This window comes from Liolophura sinensis, chromosome 2 (assembly GCF_032854445.1).
Source record: "Liolophura sinensis isolate JHLJ2023 chromosome 2, CUHK_Ljap_v2, whole genome shotgun sequence".
In the NCBI taxonomy this organism is placed as follows: Eukaryota; Metazoa; Mollusca; class Polyplacophora; order Chitonida; family Chitonidae; genus Liolophura; species Liolophura sinensis.
In genome coordinates this window covers 305,844-327,732 of record NC_088296.1, presented here as the reverse complement: position 1 = coordinate 327,732, position 21,889 = coordinate 305,844, and the positions used below count along the sequence as shown (strand labels likewise).

The 21,889-nt window shown below is 39.1% G+C and overlaps 1 long non-coding RNA gene across 1 annotated transcript; it reads left to right on the top strand.

The window, feature by feature from the left end:
- Positions 1–15,484: 15,484 nt before the first annotated feature.
- Positions 15,485–17,976, top strand: LOC135462724 (uncharacterized). The gene is made up of 3 exons (XR_010443486.1): positions 15,485–15,556; positions 17,250–17,347; positions 17,855–17,976. It is a non-coding gene; the product is annotated as an uncharacterized LOC135462724 (long non-coding RNA).
- Positions 17,977–21,889: the final 3,913 nt, after the last annotated feature.

Genomic DNA, 21,889 nt, shown 5'->3' with positions numbered 1-21,889 from the left:
TTGAGTTTGTCGGGTCTGGATCTGTGTCTGCTCGTCTGGTAACGTGTGACTCTGCAACTCTGCCTCCTGTTCTCTGTGATATGATAAGCACTTCCTGACCATCGGGTAATTATTTATTACATCTTTTCCATCATATTATCATGTGTTGAAGGAGACTGTTTTGTTAGGTTTTTAAAAAAAAAAAAGACAGACCAGTTTGTGTATTGATGTTTTAGTTAATGTTAGCACTGTGGCTAATTCAGTATGTATAGCTTGTTCTGCAAAGTGGTCAGTGATCTGTCACAAGCTTACATCTTGGTGTAGTTATACACAGTCTGTTTCACTTGTCCTGAACATCAATGTCAGGTTTCTTCGAAACAAAATACATGTAGATAATGACTAGGTAGTTATATTTTTAAGTGATGGCGACTTGTAAATCAGCACAATCAGGAGTGTCACTGAGCAAAACGAGCCACAGTTTATACATGACAATACATATTGTCAACATGGTACATGTAGTAATTTTTGTTGTGTCATGTAACTTTAATTTCTAAGAAAAAAACAAAATGAGAAAAATATGCCTTACCCTTTTAGCTTAGACCGGAGCATTGATTTTCCTTAATGATTATGTATTAAATCTTCAACGTGAAAAATATATATACCCTAACTTTTGCATGGTACGTTGCCATACCTCTACATGCAGCTTGCACTTTTGTCTACAATATTCTCAGCTACAACTTTTTTAGCTGTAGTGGTTGAAAGTGAAGTCATAACATTTTCTTACCTTGGTAACCTCCAGTGAGGTGGGTAAGAACTCTGGCAGGGGGGAAGTTTTCAATTCTATCCAAAACAATTAAACCTCTGATGTATTTTATTTTGACATGTTAGATGCAAAGTAGCACAGCAGAAATTGATAGTGTATGAATAACTTAAATACCTCTGTGTCAGTTTTATCCAATCAGTCCTCCTTCTTCAGTTCGGAGGCAAGTCTTGGACCCAATTTCCTGAATTGCGCATTTTTAACCTACAAAAAGGACAAGTTTTAAAATTTTTTGTTAGTAATATCTTTATATGAATTTGGCACTATAACCAAAATCTTACATGTCCAATGGCAAAAGCCAAAGTTCAGGGCTGTCTGTAGTAGCCCACCTGGGTTGATACTCTACAGGTAAGAGTCTGGGATAGGATGTTTTGTGGAGAATGGGGTTTATATTTCTTTTCTGTCAAAAAGAAAATTTGCAGAAATGAACATTTACCCTGTATTACATTAAAATGCAACAAGTGTTGTCCTTAGATTGTAAAATTTTACAACCTCTACTCAGCTGCGCAGAAGTTATGTAGGAATTACTAAGCCTATCCCCACTTGTACCTGTAGAAATGAATTACAAAAACTGAAGAACTTTTTATTATTAATGTTGCCCAGACAGCACATTTAATCAAATTTCATCAAACGTGAGAAGCAGATCAACTTTCAGACCTATTTGAAACACAGCATTAGCATATTATATGTTGTAAAGTCACTTTGCACATAACAAAATTGAAACACATAATCGTGCATTGTACACTATGTGTCATACAAGTATGTAGGTGTTTCAGAATATGTGATAAAAATAACTTGTTACGTCTAAATATATATATATGGTTGTGACCTGATACAGTCCTGGTCAAATAAATGCAATATTACACTCACCTGTGTAAATGAAATTTGGAAGTACAAGCCTGATAAGTGTAAGGGTGAAATTTTGCATAATTAACAGGGTGGGGATGGGGGTGGTGGGTAGATAGGGTTGGGGTTGTAATGGTTGGGGATAACCCATGGTAAATACAAAAAAGTAGTCCAGTTAAGACACGCACAACTTGACCTTATCACAATCAAGGTGATCAGGCAAAATTGGGATTTTTGATTTTTTTTTTTTTTTTGGATTTTCATTCATTATTTATGTAGTAAATTTGTCAAATTCAACCTCAAAAATGTATATCCACTACTAAACTTCCATGTGGTACCATGCCTTCGCATGCAGTTTGCACTTTTCTCTACAACATATCAAAAGTCAACCTGGCATTAACGCCATGTTTTGAGCTGTGGTTGCTGGAGGTGAAGTCATGACATCTTCTTACCTTGATAACATTCATGGGGTGGGTAATAACACTGGACAGAGGGTTTTTAGTTCTATCCAAAACAGATTCTGATATAATTTAACAGGATGCAGTGCAGAAATTTAAAGTGTGTCTTTGTGGCAGTTTTATCCAGTTTTATCAGCGCTTGTTCACACTTCATTTCGGAGGCTTAGCTTGGACACAATTGCCCGAATGGCGCATGTATAACCCATAAGGTGTACTGGGAGTATACTTGAGGCACATCTGAGGTGTACCCTTGAGGTAGGACATATCTGATGGTGTGTCTGAGGTATACATGTACTTTGGGTTGTAGGCCAACATGTATGTGAGGTGTATTGAAGGTGAACCTGAGGTACTATGGTTGGTAAAAAGATGATGGCTGAGGTGGGTCTGAGGTGTAGTTGGAGGTATAGCTCAGGTATATGCTATTGGCAAGAGGGATGTACATGTACCTGAGTGTAACATTTATTACACTGTTTTCACTTTTATTTTGGTGAAAAACAATCTCAAAACCCTAAGCTAATGGCTGTAGCAATTATAGATAAATTAAAGTTGTAAATTTGTAAGTGCATGCAGTATTTTGTTTACAGTTTCAGTAATTTTCAGCTGATTTTTGTATGTGCTCACACTTTACAAATTCAGCCCCAAGAAGTATCAGTCAGTGCACATTTGGGTTCCTTTCCCACAGCCTGGAAAAGGACATTCTGATGGGCAGTAACCTTTGAATAATCAAGGAAAAAGCTACATTTACCAATGCTCTTTTGTTGGACAATATTTGTACAATGAATGGCAAGTATGTATTGGGTGAGACAAAGTCTTATATTTACTTTGTAAACCTTTTTTTTTTGGACAAAAACTGTAATTTTGAAGTCATCATTTTGTTTGAGGTAAAATATCTGAATCTGATCTCTAATTTGAAAACTTTAAAAAGTTTATTCCCACCATAATGCTGGCAGCTGTCGTATAAGTATGTATGGCCTAAAACACCAGTTAAATAACTCAAATCTTGATATCATTGTTTCCTGTATGTTTAGCTTTTTTTTAAATTTGTTGATTGAAGCTTAGCCTTTACTAACAAATTGTCACTACATGTACCTGGCTATAGTTTGAGTAAATACATCAACAGTATTTTGCATTGGAGTATTATAAACATGTCACATGTTCACAATATTAAACATTTTGTGATGTTTATCAGCTGTCAGAACACAATGTAAACATTTGTTTATTAAAAAAAATATATAAAAAATGTCTTTTTCCTAATATATCGACCTCATTACTAAGTAAATATCCGATGTGTTTACCATAAAAAACACATCTCTTAGCTGCTTAACATGTTTCTTTTATGAATAAAAACCAATAATTGTTTCAAAACTCTAACAGAAATGTGTTTAAAAACTAAACTCTTTTTTTAGTATGTAAGCAGTGTGAGGAAGGATGCTAAGTATTTATATTATCAATTATAAATATTTCCTTCCAAGGAGATTTCCATGTAATTGCTGTGATGTAAGATAATACACATTACTGCACATTGTATTCACTGCCCAGGTAGATCCATATCATGTAAGTAATACACCGTGTCTGGTGATTACATATGATGACATTGTGATGATTTCGCCCAGTGCAAATCATATGTTTTAGCTATATTATATGCTTGTATTAATACATGTATATACGTTGATTACATGTATGCTGTGTGTCAGTTGTTTAAGGACTTTGTTCAGAACATAGATTGTGTTTGACATGGATGTGCATAGTCCGGTGAACTAATTGGTGTAAAGTTGTTACACTCCTTTTCTTTGGTTTTTGTTTTCAAATTTGATGTAAATAAGCCTGTCCAGAATTTTTCAGTGATAAACCTGATCAATTGTGTTGTACATGTATTTACGTGGATTCTCTTTTATTTCTTACATGTATGAAAAACTACAACATGAGCTATCTCCTTCTTGTGTTTGTAAGACATTCACAGCCAGCTTGTAATGGCACGTATATGTGCTGTACAGAATGGGTAGATAGTTGCATTTTAAGTTAACCTCAAAGATCACCATTCATCTCCAAGTTGATGTGCAGCTCATGTATCCAAACGATTGATATGTTACACTGTGTGACTTTGTCAGTGTGTTTTTGGTTCAAAGTCCCCATACATGTGTGTTCAAATCCACAACAATGTGTCCAACCCTAACTAAGGTAAATCGACAAGAGACCGTATTCCGCCGGTTACGTGTGACTATTTGGCAGCTATCATACTGTTGTCGCTGTTCTGGTTTTACTCTCCATACCGTGCGTCTTTAATTATATTGTACCTGATTTACCTTAAGAAGCGGCGTCATCACTAGTAGGCCCTGATGTAGCTATAGCAACCTATATAATAGATTATGAGGTCATCTATTAGCGCATTGCGCCATTTCATCTGCTTGCTGCTATTTTTATGTCGGTTGTATTTGTATTCGTCTACATGTATGGTTATGTGACACTTTGTCACTTTCTGTCCTTTGTGTTCCAACTTCAGAGATATACGCTAAATAAAAATGAATGGTTATGTATTATATAATTGTCGTGTAAATGGTTGGTTGAGTTAGTCTCAGTGAAAGGTAATAAAACACACTTAAAATCATGAACCGTATGTAGTGTTGTTACACAAGTTTTTTACATATACCAATTTCATATTCAGCATATTCAAGTTACCTCATGGGTGTGTTATCAGTATTGCTGGGTTTCCTCTCTTTCTAATATCGAGCCCTGACATTAACTGATGCGTATCTTCTTAGGGGAGCTGGTTGTCATCTCTTTTTGTCACCCGGCCCACGCATGAACTGATGTGTATCTTCTCTGGAGAGCTGGTTTTCCTCTCTCTATAATGCCTGGTCAACACATTACATGATGTGTATTTTCTTAGGAGGGCTGGTTGTCCTCTCTAATACCGGGTTGACACATTAACTGATGTGTATTTTCTCGAGGGAGCTGGTTTTCCTCTCTTTCTTTCACCGGGTCCACACATTAACTGATGTGTATCTTCTCTGGAGAGCTGGTTTTCCTCTCTCTGTAATACCTGGTCAACACAATAACTGGTGTGTATTTTCTCTGGACAGCCGGTTTTCCTCTCTAATACGGGGTTCACACATTAACTCATGTCTGTCTTCTCAGGGGAGCTAGTTTTCCTCTCTTTCTATCACCGGGCCCACACATTAACTGATGTGTATTTTCTCTGGAGAGCTGGTTTCCCCCTCTCTCTGTAATACCGGGTCCACAAATTACCTAATGTGTATTTTCTCAGGGGAGATGGTTTCCCTCTCTCTGTAATATAGAGCCCAGAAATTACCTGATGTGTGACTTTTTTAGGACGGCTGGTTTTCCTGTCTCTGTAATACCGGGTTCACACATTACCTGATGTATATCTTCTCAGGAGAGATGGTTTTCCCGTGTGATGGGTTTCTTCTCTGGATGACCCCTGATTCACACATTACATGGTACAAGTACCCATCTTCTCTGCTGTGGTGCGTTTCCTCTCTTACACCTGATCCAAATGTTAGGCTACCTAATTTGTGTAACCTCAGTTGTGGACAGTTTCGTTTCTTCCTGACTCTGGGGTCACATATTACATGAGTTGTATCTTCTCGGGTGCACTTTATTTTTTCTCCATCTTATTCCTGGTTTCCCTATCTGCTTTCTTCTGTATAAGTCATTTAAATTTTAATTTAATAATAAATTATTACAAATTGCAACTCCTAGTGTGGGTTTTTATAATAACTTATTTGTTTCAAGAAGACACTGGAAAACCTAAAGATGACCAAGCCTATCCTGACAGATATCATGACTGAGAGTAGTGACGATAACTTCCTTTAGTAATAGATAACTTCCTTTAGGAATAATTGTTACATATTCCGTTGTTACAAATTGCGTTTCAGACATTAACGCAATTTGTAAGAAAAAGCAATTTCTAAGAATTATTAAAATTTGAAACTTTTTAGTAATAAATTATTACAAATTGCAACTCTCAGGGTGTGTTTTCTTGATAACTTATTTCATTGAAGAAGACACTGGAAAATTCCATCTTATGGTGAACAAAGCTAACCTGACAGATGTCATGAATGGTATCAATGACGCTTAATTCATTTAAGAACAAGTTTGGTACAAAATGCGCAATCACGTTAGCGCAATTTGTACTATCACCATTTGTGCACATTTTACCAGTACCAATGGGATTATTTATAAAAAGGATGTGTGATGTGTACGGGGTGGGGAGGGGGTTGTGGTGGGGGTGGGGGAAAGGAGGGCTGGTGATTTTTGAAGAGGTTTTTGGTGTCTTTGTAAGACTATGATTTTTGCTACGCGGGGGTATGATGTTAACTGTGAGGGTTTATAGTGTCAACAACGGAGCGTTTTCTATTATTACAAAAAGACCACACTAAATGAATGAGGGAGTGATTATTACTTAACGGCACTTCTGTAATATTTTAGAAATACCATGGCGATAACATGTTTACTCTCGGAGGCAATGAATGGTTTTCAAAATTATGGGAAGATTCAAAATCGAAACAAAAACATCAACATGATTAAAAGGAGTTAAAAAGAACCAAACCTCGTTAAAACTGGGAAACCACAAGATGTTTTGGAATAAAAAAATATATTTTGCGATATAGGCCAATGGCTTTGAAATATTTAATGGTAGCATCACCCTCATTGATGTCAAATAAATCGAATATAGTGTTGACTGTGCAGAACTTTTCCCGAACATGAGCTAAGTCTACACAGTCAACTAAGATATGTTTTATGCCGTATTGAGCATCACATCAAAACACTCGGGAGCACTAGTCCTATCAAGAATATAACTGAGTGTGTCAAACGAGAAGGTCCAATACGGCATCTGGTTAAAACTACTTGATCTCTACGAAACTTACCATGTGTATAAGAATTATAGCCAATGACAGGGCGAATAGCGTGCAATTAATTATATTACCTCCTTTAATTAATTTAATCACTTTTCCTTGATTTTTCTTGGAAAGTGCTAGTGAGCTTCGTGGTAGCGACCATTTTCCTCTTATCCTAAAACATATCACTTCTACTTCTTTAGAACACGTAGATAGAAGGACGTTCGATAAAGCGGATTGGATCACATTTTGACATGATCTGCGAGGCTAATATCACTCCAGAGATTCTCAGTGCAGCAGATGACCCTACCATACAATTTAATGAGCTTGTTTTATGAGCTGCCGATAGAAGTATATCTAAGACCTCGACAAATCCAAGTCCAAAAGTAAACCCTCGTGCGACAATGAATGTCGCAGAGCCATCAAGGGCCGGAAAAAGGCTGAGCACAGATTTAATCGTTGTTCTACTGATAATAATTTAAACCAGGCTCGTTGTTTAAGAGCTAGAGCTCGTCGATTCCTCAAGTCCAAGAGACGATCTTTCTGGCGGAACTTTCTTTCGGACATTACGTCAAAAACACCCATGTGTAAGGTCTGGAACAAGGTTCAGAAACTTAAGGGCAAACATAATAAAGCAAAACTCCAACTTATAAAAGATGAAGATAATATATTAACCTTTCCATCTGTTATAGCAAATAAATTAGCAGGGACAATTTCCAACAAATCTTCTGAGAATTATACTTCAGAATTCCGGCATATTAAAAACCAGAAGGAGAAAATTTCTGCTAAAAATTTAGAAATTATAATCGTCGCTGAATTTAAAATTGCATTATTGGCACACGATACTGTATGTGGCCCTAATAACGTATATTATAAGTTTCTGAACCATTTACCGCCTAATCCACTTGAGACTCTCTTGGGCTGTCTTATGATATTTGGATAGCTGGTAATTTTCTATCCCCATGGAGGGAGGCGTGTATTATCCCGGTTCCCAAACCGGGTAATGATCAGACTGATCCGTCTAATTACCGTCCCATACCTCTTACCAGCTGTGTCTGTAAGACTATGGAACGGATGATTAATGATAGACTTGTTTGGTTTCTTGAAACCAACAATTTAATATCTAATATACAGTGTGGTTTTCGGCAAGGTAGATCTAGTATGGATCACCTTGTTCGATTCGAAACCTTTTTTTCGTGGTTTTATCAATAATGAACATGTGGTGTCGATATTTTCCGACCTTGAATAAGGCCTACGACACCAGATGGAAATATGGTATTTTAAAAGACCTTGCTGATAAGGGCCTTAAATGTCGATAACCGATGTTCATATCTGAAATTTTATCTGATCGTCAGTTAAAGGTTCGGGTGGGTCTGCTCTTTCCGACTCGAATAAGCAGGAAATGATGTACCCCAGGGCAGTATTTTATCACCAGCTCTGTTTAGCATAAAAATAAATAACTTAGGAAAAATCTTAACATCGGGCACAGAGTGTTGTTTATATGTTGATGACTTCCTTATATGCTACCGAGCAAAAATATGAATAATATTGAACGTCAGTTGCGGCTTTGTCTGAATAAAATCGAGAAATGGCCAATTGAAAACGGTTTTAGATTAAAATTGTTGGTATGCATTTTTGTAACAAACGGAAATTTCATCTTGAACCCGATCTAAATTTTGTGGTAAACAGATTAAAATTGTTGGTGAAAGTAAATTTTGGAGTATAATATTGGATAATAAATTATCTTGGAGACCACATATAAAAATACTTAACCTGCGGATGGCTGTGGGTTTCCCCGGGTTTTGCCCGGTTTCCACCAACCATAATGATGACCGCCGTCGTATTGGTGAAATATTCTTCAGTAAGGCTTAAAACACCAATCAAATAAATAAATAAATATAAAAATACTTAAAGCTAAATGTACAAAGGCTCTCGATATAATCAAGGTCGTGTCTAGCACCGAGTGGAGTGCTGAAGATTTATTTTATTAAATTTTTATCGTTCTATGGTGAGGTCTAAATTAGACTGTGGTGAGGTCTAAAAAAGTTCTGCTAGGAAGTCGTATATAAAAATGATGGATCCTGTCCACCACCAAAGTTATAGGCTCAGCCTTGGTGCTTTTATAGCTTCACCGGTAGTGAGTTTAAGGGCATGGCTTCTTTCACATCCCAAATTAATGTTTGATCTACGAAAACATGAAACAATCACATACAATTCCTGTGATAATTTTTGAAAACTTTTGCTGACATTAAGGCTAAACATTCAGATTGTAAATTTATATATACTGATGGGTCAAAGGATGGGGACGGGGTTGCGGCTGCAGCTGTGTTAGAGCAGCGAGTTGCTTCTCTTCGTCTTCCATCCTCGTCTTTAATCTTCTGCAGAGGCAGGGGTTATACTCCTGGCCTTATCATATGTTTCTTATGAGCGTGCCCAGAGGACAATTTGGAATAATAAATTTAAAAACCAGCTGATCCTTGAAATATTACCCATACATAGAAAACAAGGCAGACAGGGTGGCGAAAGCTGCCCTTATCTGATTTTAAACATGTCCAAACATTTTTCTTTCATGTTTGATGTTTTCACTACTATATATATCTAAAAGCTGCACCGCCTCGTGTTTTTAAGTTGTTCTGGCCGCGATATGGCTAAGATATTGCCGATGTGGCGTTAAGCCATAATCATTCATGCATTCATTCTTTCATTCTGTATTAATTTGCCAAAGGGACACGGACAATCTCTCATTTTGGGAATTATTTCCTACCCAAAGAAGGAAAATATCTTCAATAACATTTCATGGGGTTGTCATAGTTGTGTTGCCGACCATGTCCACGTAGGCCTACATATAAGTCTCGTGTCAACCCTAGACGGGATTTACCCACAGCGAAAACGATGCGAGCACATGTGTTGTCTTAGCACAGTATTGCTTCTGACAGGAATATTCCCAAGCGATTGCGCTGTCCTAGATGCCTTAAATTTTGAATATAGCGCCACTGCCTAGAAAATATCTCTAGTTGCAAGTTGTGGAATGCAGGTAGTCAATACTGGACATTATATTGTTGGAGCAGGGGAGGTAACAAGGGTCTAGGTACTGGACTAAATTCTGATATCTAGATGAATGTCACACATATGGTTTACAAGTAAATTAAGTTAGTCAATTTTCCAAAGTATTCTAAAACCACTGAGTACATTCCTCTTAGTTCTCCAACTCGTGCTGCAAACTTAGTCTCCCCTGGTATGAAAAAAACTTTCTCATGTAAAGTGTCGTAAGTGTCGTATTAGTAACAAGTAGTCGCAAAGAAGGGCTGTGGTCGCAAATCGCCACGTGCCGATAAAACATATGCTTAATGGTAGCGTTAATATTCACCGTTCTGGCCAATCGATTCTCTGAAAACGAGGCACGGACCGTTCTGCTGCTTGAGGCGGAAAATGACGTCGGAGAGTTCCCGGATGTGCAAATTCCGGCGTAGTGCGGGACATTGATCAGAAGCCTTTTAGCCTGATCCAATAGTTCGTGCCTCAGAAGCATTCGCTCTCAGGCAGCAAAAATCGGGTCTGTCTGAATATATTTATTTCACTTTTACGACGGCGGCAAGCCTTATGGAGGAAGCCGGGTGGAGCCCGGGGGAAATTCACAGACCTTCCCTCCTACGGCCGGAGAGCCAGCCAGCATGAGCTGAACTTAAACTCACAGCGACCGCATTGGCGAGAGGCTACTCGGTCATTACGCTGCTCTAGCGCGCTAACCAACTGATCGGAGGCCCCATATCTGAATATAATCCTGGGACTTGATTTGATCAGACTTGCGCTATATCTGTGCACATAGGTTAATACGAGTTAAAACTAACACAGTCATCTGGTCATACTGTATTCTATTACACCTTCCCGTTCCTATACACCAGTGTTCCGTGTAAAATCACAGTAGTTTTGCCTACAATCGACATTTTGGACACAGCTTTCATCGGCATTTCTAATTCTCATGTGGTGTGTCTTAAAGGGCTAGATATCGTACTTGCTCGTTCTACAAACTTAACTGCCGTCATGTAGGTGGATGGTAGTTAAATGTGGTGTTCAACAATAGTCAAATTAAAATCCAACAATTCATATGAATCCTTAAACTTTCCTTCATTCAACAACATGGTAGTTGACAAATGGTCACACATAGCCTGTGAAATAAGGCGTTTGGTCAATGTACCTTGTTGCAGTTGTTTAAACCAAGAAAGGTAAAATAGAGCTATGGACAATTTATCTGAGTTACTTACTTAACCCAGAAAGGTAAAAAACCGCCTTTGGCCACTTTACCACAGTGATTTCAAACTCAACATGATGAACCGTTTTGAAAAAAAAAAAAAAAAACAGTTCGAAATATATTGCCGATGTGGCGTTAAGCCATAATTATTCATTTAATCGGCGAACGAGCTGCGCAGAAGGTTCAAATGACAGTTGAGCGCTACCGTTTCTTCTGACGCTGCTGTGAGTGTGTACTTCATATATGTTTTATGATCACACGTCACCGATAATTGTGACGTATTAGGGGACAGAGCAAATGAGTTCACAGCTTTAGGCCGTCTTGATACGGACATAAAGAATCTCCCCATTAAATATGATGAACTGGTTTCAAAATAAGTACTGGAAACTTGTGGGACGGTGTAAGGGATTGAAAAGCGGGAGCAACTCCACAGTTGTCACTCGGTACCGACGGTGAATTAAGACGAGATCTTTCTACATTATAACAAACATTAGATCCATGGTGTCCTTGCCAACCAGTCATGACGTCATTCCCTATACAGTGTAGAGTTTGAATCTTCTGCTAACCGATGACTTGAACAAACATGACTATTATTAATCAAGACACAAAACTGATAATGTGTTCTTATCTACTGACCCTCTGCTAGCAGCCAAAGATATGGCTGCTTTTGCCCTGCACCGGTTTTTGTTTACAACCTCGGTCCAAGGAGCCTGCTGGAATTTGCTTTCCATCGCGTCTTACAGCTACGATATCACAATAACCAGATAGTCACACCAAACATTTATTACGTCATTCTCTCTCAGGAGATTGCGATAGTTTCGGGGTTGGTTTACTGGGGGCGCTGTAATATACACTATTCAGATAACATCGCCTGCTTGTGAAATATATCTTAGTTTTGGTTTGTGTTTCAGGGTAAAAGGGATCGGTCGTCTGCCTGTGCCGTCGCTTCTGTGATACCGGAAATCACGTCCAGAAACACCAACGCTGCGACCGTCATGATCGCTGAGAAGGCAGAGGACATGATTAAAGGCGTCATTCAGATAAAACTATAATCTTAATTGTTGAATATGGTAAATATGTTTGAAGCTCATAGACCTTATTATACGTACCATTGTTTTTGGCTCAATGTGATGTGAGTTTTACAGGCGCATGCGCTGAGTCACCAACCGTTGAACATCATCACCCAAAGCCTTGCTTGTGTCGTCCTGGTTAGATCGTGCTATAGCACACACGCTTGACATGATCGTTATATACGGCCAGTCCCCCATCACCGCCAACGCTGCCCAAGTATCATAGCTGTTCGGATTGGCTTTTCTCATTGGCTGTTAATAAAACTGCTTTTAAATCAAAATCTTATTTGTCCATAATGTATGACATTTCTGAGTTTATGCTCATGGACATCGCTACACACTCCCTGTAGGGGTCGTCTGTCCTGGTGCAACATTCGAGGGTTCCTGATCCCCCTTGGCCCCGGTAGTTCTGGCTGAAGTAAGCTCGCGAGATGATGAAACATTCAAGGATGACGAAACCTCTTAGCATCTGTGATGGGAATCTACATTAGCAGAACTCCTGCATGTTAACAAGCCCGGCGTATTTCACACAACCGGGGACTCTTTTTATGTGATTTCTGGGAAATAAATTTAAAATATGAAACCAGCAGAAGAAAGAGTTGAGTCCTTTTTATTTGTTTATTTATAAATATTCATAAAGTTTGCTGACTGTATCCATGCGTGGAAACATAGAAACAAAGTCGTATACCAGTCATAACCAGTATGGATGTTCCAAGTCAATAATGACAAATCCAGTTCACATAACGATGCTTAACACAAACAAAGAACTAAGAAAGTAAGTGATGTATAAAATTAGAAAAGAATCATACAAAAGAAGCAGTCAACAGTTTTCAGTGATGAAAAGGCGCAAGGTATGCTCCAGGAGGTTTACACGTTATAGACAGACTTGTCTGAGACATATTTTGTGTAATGCGTGATGAACAAAATAATTTCCTCTGCTGGCTATAGCACAATTATCCGGTACAACACCTGGTGAGTGTCCAGGAACCGACTTGGCTCTGGAAGCTCTAATCCTACAAATATCCCGGGCGCATTTTCTGCCATATATATATATATATTTTTTTTTTTGCATATTTATCTTTTCGTTCAACTATAAAGAGTGATAATGTCGGCTTAGAGCCTTTTGTTTATGAGCTATGCCCACTCTCATCTCATGGTCAGTTGACTTACTGTATGTAATGAACCTTTAAGAAATCCTGTGCCTCGAATCGAGGAGACATGTAGCTGGTAAGGCGGCCCACGGTGGTGGAAGGACGTTCACACTCTAAACACTATAGTCTTACATTTAACATTGTAAATGTCCCAGCACATAAGAGTGTGTCTGACCACTTTATGAAGTGTTCATGTGTTACCGCTTGTGGGAGTGTTCACGTCACAACTCCAATAACAAAGTTGGCTAATTAATACCTTGAACCAACTGTTAGAACAGAGTTTTACAGAAGTTAGCAGTTTTAAAGGAGAGGGAATGTTAATACCTATAAAAAGTGTTAAAACATTAACACGTAATAAAACTGGTCAGATACAGGTAACTCTTGTACAGTCAAACCTCCTGATCTTTGCGGTGTTAAATATAGCACGTACCTTTTAAGAGAGCATTTGGCATTTTCCAAAGACTTTATGGGCAAGACAGAGACCATGTGAGGGTCTGCATGCGCTATTTGATTGGCGGTACTTCAATTTTTATCCAGAGTCCATACCTGCCAGTTCTGATTTACATGGTGTATGAAATGATGTTTAGTAATCATTTCTCTCTCCCCCATACTCAACAGTTTGCCATTCCGACCCAGCTTGTCAAACGCTGTTTACAAACAAACCGTAAGAGTAGTTTAGGGGACAATTCACACCGGACCTGGTGGCCTCAGCTGGTCTGAAGCGCCACTAGGTTTACTACTATGCTGATTAGATCCTTTTTGTGGAATTTTTGATGTGGATAATCTAGTACCACATTGGCAAATTAGGTTTTCAGGAGAGTACCTGAGGAACAGATGGGGCTACGTGCTACCTGCAAAGTAACATTGTTTTGAGTTTATAGGCAAATGACATGAATCACTTATATAAATAGGGAGCAGACCGCAGAAGAGGCCACAATTGAAACATTTGTTTGCTTTAGTACTGTCAAACCCGCATGTCCCTTTCCCGCACATGGGAACATCGTGGCTAGAACAAGTTGAACACACGAGCCGCTTAATGGTTTTTGATATGGTAAGGAAAACAATCAAAATGAACCAAAATGGTAGCACATGTTTGGACCAGATAAAATGTACTTGAACACTGTGCGGGCAAACTGAGATCAAGTGAGAAACACAAGGTTTATTAAATGTTAATATGTACTTAATGTGTTTGCTGTTACTGTCAGTTTTTTGCTTTGTGAATCAGTTGACATTTACAACCCCTTGAGATTTCAGTTCTGGGCATATCTGCTCCATCGGGTTGGTCGAACTGGGCCAATCCGACCTCCTGTCTCTATCTCTGTAACAGCCATGTTCAATGTTGGAATTGAAAATCTGGCAAATCCAGCCTGCCCTCAGATACTGGGATCCCGTTCTCTTCCATTAAGGGTCGCAACCCAGGGAGCAGGTTCTTTAACGATATGGGTCTATTACAATTACAGGGTCCATACGGGAGAGCTTTAGGTTAGTTGCCTTTTTGACGACAATGTTGCCCAGAGGCCGAATTTCACCCCGGAGACTCCATGGGAGTAATGCTGCTTGAATTCAGTGGGCAACTGTTGTAGATGTAATCTCATTATACTGGTTTCAGAAAATCCACCCAACGGTTCTCAGTTATATTTTCTGTTTGTGACAACGCCTACATATGATATGAACCTGTCTCTTGAGGTCATTTTGTAGGAAACTGATTTGTTTGAAATTTTGGATGTAAAGTTAAAGGCGAGCTGTGCAAACCATTGTTGGGATGTCACATGGACACAGACCCCCATTACAACTTGCGTTTTTCAGTAGGGACGATTGTAGTTCTGTGTATTTTAGGGTGTAAGGTCTTTTTTTGCTGCCAGCCTGCCGTTTTTGGTGTACAAGTGCATGCTTGGTATCAAAATGATGGAAATTGTCTAAGCTTTGGGCAGGTATGAGTTTTAATGGTGAAAGTTTGAAATTCTGGGCGAGAGGACACAAGGAGACAGGTGGTGATGAGGCTGCGAGTGACGTCCCCTTGGCGCTGTTAGGCACCCCTCCCAGCTGCCGGCATGTAAAGGTCCAGATTTTGACGGTCAACCTATGTCAAGATTTTTACAGCTTCTTTCTCTCAGGCTGGGCCAGGTATGCACCAAAGCTTATTGGCCTCGGAATGTTTGGGACTGAGCTACAGCGCTAAACGTTAACATTGTCGCTTATGGAAAACTAATTGGGGTCTGTGGCCTGATCTGTCCACTTGTGCCAAAACATGTAATATGTCACTGTGTGCTCAGATTTGGCAGCAGCCTGATAATATTTGGTGGGTACATCTGCGATGTGGTTTGCATTGACATGGAACTTGATTGAGCAGTTTTAAAGCTTTTTAATTCTATATTTTCCCCACATATCCATTTTGTCTAAAAATCGGCTAAAACGCTCTGTGGTCAAGGGTAGTACAAGAGTATAAACAGACTGGAACAAACACAGACAATGTTTCATTGTTCCTGGTTTTTAAAATGTCTCTTTTGGGGCTGACATTTGATAAATAATGCAATATTTGAGTGCTGCGAGTGAAATTGGAGTATGTGGCTGATAGATAGGGTGGTGTGATTAAGGATGGTCAATAAGGCCTTGCATCACATATAAGGGCCCAGCCTCACACAGGTGGATAAAAACACATCAGCAGATTAATTTACTTGGCTAGAGTAGTAGAGAGGGCCAGTGTGCATTTAATTTACAAACCAAGTCAGGTTCCTCCCATGTGTGCCACCACACACTAGGTAAATGTGCTTCAAATCATCCTGCAGGTCACAAAACATTAAAAACAGGCATCTCTGCTGGAACACTGTCTGCTGTTTTGGGCATAGACTTGAAGTGGACAAGGTAAATTTTCCTCTTTAAACTTAAAAATAAACCACTGTAGGCATGTAGTTTTCATTGCATGTGTATATTCATTTTTCTGACAAGTTACATGTGCACTCACACAGTATGTGTGGCGTTGGAACAAAAATGATCAATTTCAAGTTTCTAGCATACATGTGAGTGTGATCTGTTGGAATATTGCCCTTGTGAAAATGAGTCTCTGCCCCACCAGGTGTCTGTTTTTCCACCAGAACATAGTACGCTGTTCCTGCGACATCTCAAGGAGTTTTTGTTTTAGTATCTGGCCCAGTGTGGCATCCACCTCCCTGGGCAACTGGGATTTTTTTTATGTTTCCAATGTCCTCACACACAAGTTAGAAATTAGACAGCTACATATGTCTTTCACATCCTAGTTTAATACCTATTGAGCTTTTGTCTTGGTTTCCCTCTTTAGATCTTGTCTCCCAAACATGGCGTCAGTGAACTTTGCCTGGTTTATGCATATATTGAACTGGGATCTACCTAGGTGAGTGGGGTCTGCTAGCCGTTCAGCTTCCTCAAAGGCCTGACCATTCGGATGCAGTCTTCCACTCCCTTGGCCGACCTAGAATCCCCGTCATTGGTCCGGTACTACACCATGACACATACCCCTCCAGTCCCCCCCCCCCCCCCCAACCGGGGAAACGTCACAGGTTTCTCATATATGTACGGACAGTTTGAATGTCCATTCCTCATGCCCACCCAGGAACACCCAGTGAGGAACCTGATTACGGATGTAATTTCTCACTGATTATTTGAGGATTTCTGTGTTGTTACAGGTTAAAAAGTATAGCTTTTCCCCTCTTCTTGGGTCCCTTCAACATGTCTTGGGAGGGTTGCCTTGCTGACTGTCTGAATGACCAATGTGCATGTACTGTGTGGCTTTATTTTTGTAAGTGGCAAATTCATATTTCTCCCCTCTACTTATCTCTTGTAGATGCCAGTGTCACACTTTGGTGTTTGTTATGTGGAAAGTACTAATTTAGTCTGAGGCAACAACACAGGTGGTGGGATTCTTTTGCACTGTGAGTTGAGGTAAGCCAGCCAACCAATGGCAGCCATGGGGGAGACGGGAAAGGGGGGTAGTGTGGGGGGGGGGTTGGGGAGGTGGAGTGGGTGATCTTTTAAAGGGTTTTATCATGTGAATCACTATGTAAAAGGGATACTAGTCTTTTCTTTAGCCCTATCCATGGAAACTCTGCCTATGAGCATTTCTATATCAATTTGGATGCATATGTTTACTTTGATGGTGATCAAAATGTACTTTTCTGGAATTTTGAAACTCCGCTTTGCTACCCACCTGTATCACTTTAAGTCAAATTTTGCACAAAGTTGCTAAAAGGTATGTCCTATATTTTGTAAGTTAATTGTCAGATAAATTACCTGTCTTTTGATATATATTTTGACACTTTTGGCTTTTAAGTATTTTCTTAACACTGCTGTAAACAAGAAAATCTACTTGAAAATCCATAATTTTCTAAATGTTTGTCAATGGAAAATGTAAAATACTTTGTCATTGGAATTTTTTCATTTTTCTTGCAGATATACATACCAGCTTTCCAAAACATTTGACCTGGTTAAGATATTTTGAAGGGTATGTGCACTACAGAGCTTTGAACTTGGTGCTTGAGGACGGACAAACAGACACATTTCCAAGATAGGGGTACACCAAGTTAAATTCCTCCTACTGAAAAGTTTTTGCATGTATCAAGCTGTAACTTTATGTGTGAGGTTTAGAGGTAGTAAGCATTATGTGGTGCAAAAATTATTGATTTTAAAAAAAGTTGGCTGGTGTGATAGGACACAGACCCCCATTACAACTTGCGTTTTTCAGTAGGGACGATTGTAGTTCTGTGTATTTTAGGGTGTAAGGTCTTTTTTTGCTGCCAGCCTGCCGTTTTTGGTGTACAAGTGCATGCTTGGTATCAAAATGATGGAAATTGTCTAAGCTTTGGGCAGGTATGAGTTTTAATGGTGAAAGTTTGAAATTCTGGGCGAGAGGACACAAGGAGACAGGTGGTGATGAGGCTGCGAGTGACGTCCCCTTGGCGCTGTTAGGCACCCCTCCCAACTGCCGGCATGTAAAGGTCCAGATTTTGACGGTCAACCTATGTCAAGATTTTTACAGCTTCTTTCTCTCAGGCTGGGCCAGGTATGCACCAAAGCTTATTGGCCTCGGAATGTTTGGGACTGAGCTACAGCGCTAAACGTTAACATTGTCGCTTATGGAAAACTAATTGGGGTCTGTGGCCACATAGTACAAATGTGTACAAAAACCATGAAGGAGTTACCTCCCCTGAATGGATAACTTACAGATCTGAGAACTAAGTATCTACCATATCAATCTGTTCATTTGTATTGAATTGTAAAGCACGGTGGTATTTGTGTCTACAGGTAAGTCTGATAAAACGGGGTATATATATATTTGGGGTGGAAATATTTATTCAGCTAGGTAGTTGTCTTTACTTGATCGTTTTACCGACTGTCAGACACTGCTTAGTTGGTTGGATCGTCCTCACACTGGCACAATATAGTCAAGACGTACGCCATAGAAAGAAAAACCAGAGCAGCAACGACAGTGTTATAGCTGACAAATGGTCACAGGTAACCTGTGAAATACGACCCCATGCCCATTTATCTCAGTCAAGGTTTGCTTCTAACTGTTTATGTAAATACGTATATAGTAACCAATTACACGCCCCTAACACCATGTCTTAAGCAGCAATAGGTAATATAAAGCAGTGGTGTTAGTTACAGTCTGACAACTGGTGCGTGTCCTCGTACAGACTCTACCATCAGCCTGTGTATAAACCTGTATCACCCTCGATAGACAGTCTGGATATTTCCTTCTGACGGAAAACGACTGGATTGGGTTCAGGCTCATACTGTTTAATTATGTCGATCTTGTCACCACATGTATACAGGTTGATGGGAGGCCTCTACGTTATTGTTTATGAAACTTTGGCCTTGAAAGGCCTTATGCAGAGTTATGTTAAAGGTCAGTAACGGGCGGTGACGTGTCGCCTGTGGTACACAAAGCCCGAATATATTAGCTTAATCACGTATTGTGATTTATTGCTGTCTTAACAACGTTCGACTGTCGGCTCCAAATATAAAACTGTGGTAGTCAAAAATTGATGAATAGGGTTTTCCGGTTAGATTGATACTTCATATCTGAAGACTTTTGGTGATTACCTCATAAAACTGGGTACAAAATTATGCTGACGGGTGGAAACCTGTTCTGGGGGAAACTGAGTAACTGAACATGTAAGGCCCTTAGGTTGTTACAGATATTACATGATCACTTTAACACAAATGGCCATGTGCCTTTTTTTGTTTGTTTCCATATTAATAAGCAGTAAAAAAACAAACAATAGTATTCATCTTGTATTCCCTTTTGGGTTTTTGTACATGTATGTCAGATGTGTTTTGTCTTCACTATGGGTTTCTTGTACGTACATCTACTACATTTTGAGCTCTTTGTGGGTTTCCTGAACTTCTGATTCATTTCACGTTCTCTCTGGTTTTGTGTCACAAGACATTTTCACCCAACAGCGAGCTTGTACAATTGTCAAACGAGAAAGTTTTCGTTATCACCCTGAATGTGCCTAGGCTTTGAGCAAATGCAGTTTAATTTTCAGCTCTATCGAGTCAGTGGTTCTGGAGAGGAAGATTTGTTTAGGTTAACAGAAGTCCAATATGGCCGCTAAGTCAGTCGACCAAATGTCACCAAATGTCAAAAAACACAACTTCAGATACTTTCCTAAAACGTTCTAAAGTTTCAGGAATGTACCATTGGTCGTTTTCTCATAAAATGTATCACATAACTGTCGGGAATAATAATAATTCGAACAGATACAATAGAGGTTGAAGCCTAGGGCTTCAAACCTGTATGTCTACAGATGGTCGTGGGTTTCCCGGGCTTGACCCGGTTTGCGTCCACCATAAAGCGGGCCGGCGTCGTATAAATGAAATATTTTTGACTACGGCGTAAAACACCAATCAAATAAATAAATAAGTACATCAAGCTTGTATGGCTTGAACCGCTAATAACAATAGGTTTTGCAAACTTTTGGAAGCATAAAAATACAACAAGGCAGTGATGTTAATTGTTATATATTAGACGTTACTGGTCTAGAATTAGCTGTCCCTCAAAAACTGAATTATAAGAGGATTTGTATCTGATTTCCTTCCGTTTACCTGGATCAGATATTTATTTAAGTTTTGGAAGAAGCTGAGGAGGAAATTCCGGAAAAGGCACACGAACTATATCCTCTTGTTTGACGTTAGCTGCTAAATAAATTACTGCACACGAGTATCAAATCATCTATCTGCATATATTTACACATTGTAGTCGTAGGCAAGGCTTCTTGGATGTGCTGTAAGCTTTGTAGCACATGGACTGTATACTGTACACACCTGTTGTATACTAAAGATTGGTTAGCTGCAACGTATAAACTCTCCACGGTTGAGGTTCTAAAGGCACCAAGGCTGAGCCTCAAACCCTGGTCATGGACAGGATCCCACATTTTTAGATACGATTTCCTCGCGGAACTGTAAATGATGGAACCAAGGTCAATTTAGGCCTCACAAAAGATCGATGTAAATTTAATAAAACTGACCGCTCAGTACATAAGTCAAGACTAGACTTTGCTATATACGACCTTAATTATATTCAGATCCTTACTTATACGTCGTTTTGGGAATTGGCCTTACGATTGTTGACCTCGAATGTCCATCTTGGTGGACGGCTGGCATACAAATGTCTGTTTCGACACATAGATTTTTTCATTTAGCTTTAAGCATTTTAACATGGAGGGAAATGAGGAATTTGCTATCATCTATGACTCCTGAAAATCTGTTTTCAGATCTCAATTTTCACTGGTTTACCATAAAATCTTGAAGTCGAAATGAAGATCTGTTTACAATAAAAATGCATATCGATGGTCTTAGATGTAGAAAATCTAAAATCATGTCCATTTCTTGGTCATTGAGAGAAAACTGCAGCAGTCTTGTCGATGTTATTCATATTTTAGAACGGTAGCATATACGGAAATCATCAACTGTACATATAAAGAACCTTCTGTACCACATGTTTAAGTTTTTCACAAGCTATTAAGTTTGAAGATAAAAAAGTGTTGGTGACAGTATGCTACCCTGGAATACGGTAATTTTTGCTCCTGAGAAAACGTAAACTGACGATAGCTGACGATAAGATAAAAGCTCTGATAAATAATTATAAGCGATAAGTCCAATATCTAAGAGGCCTTTTAAAACACCTTATTTCCATGCGGCGTCGTAGTTCGGTGATGTTTTCAAGGTCGAAAAATAGTGACACATGTTGTTCATTAATTTTTTTATCATTACGAATAAAAGTTTTAATTCGACAAACTTTAGATCGACTTTGAGGAAAACCACATTTAATATTAGACAGTAAAGTGTTGGTTTCTAAATACCAAAGAAGTCTACCATTTATTATTCGTTCCATACTCTTAACCACGCTGATAAGAGCTATGGGACGTTAACTAGAAGGTTCATTATGATCCTTACCCGGGTTTAGAACCGGGATAATACACG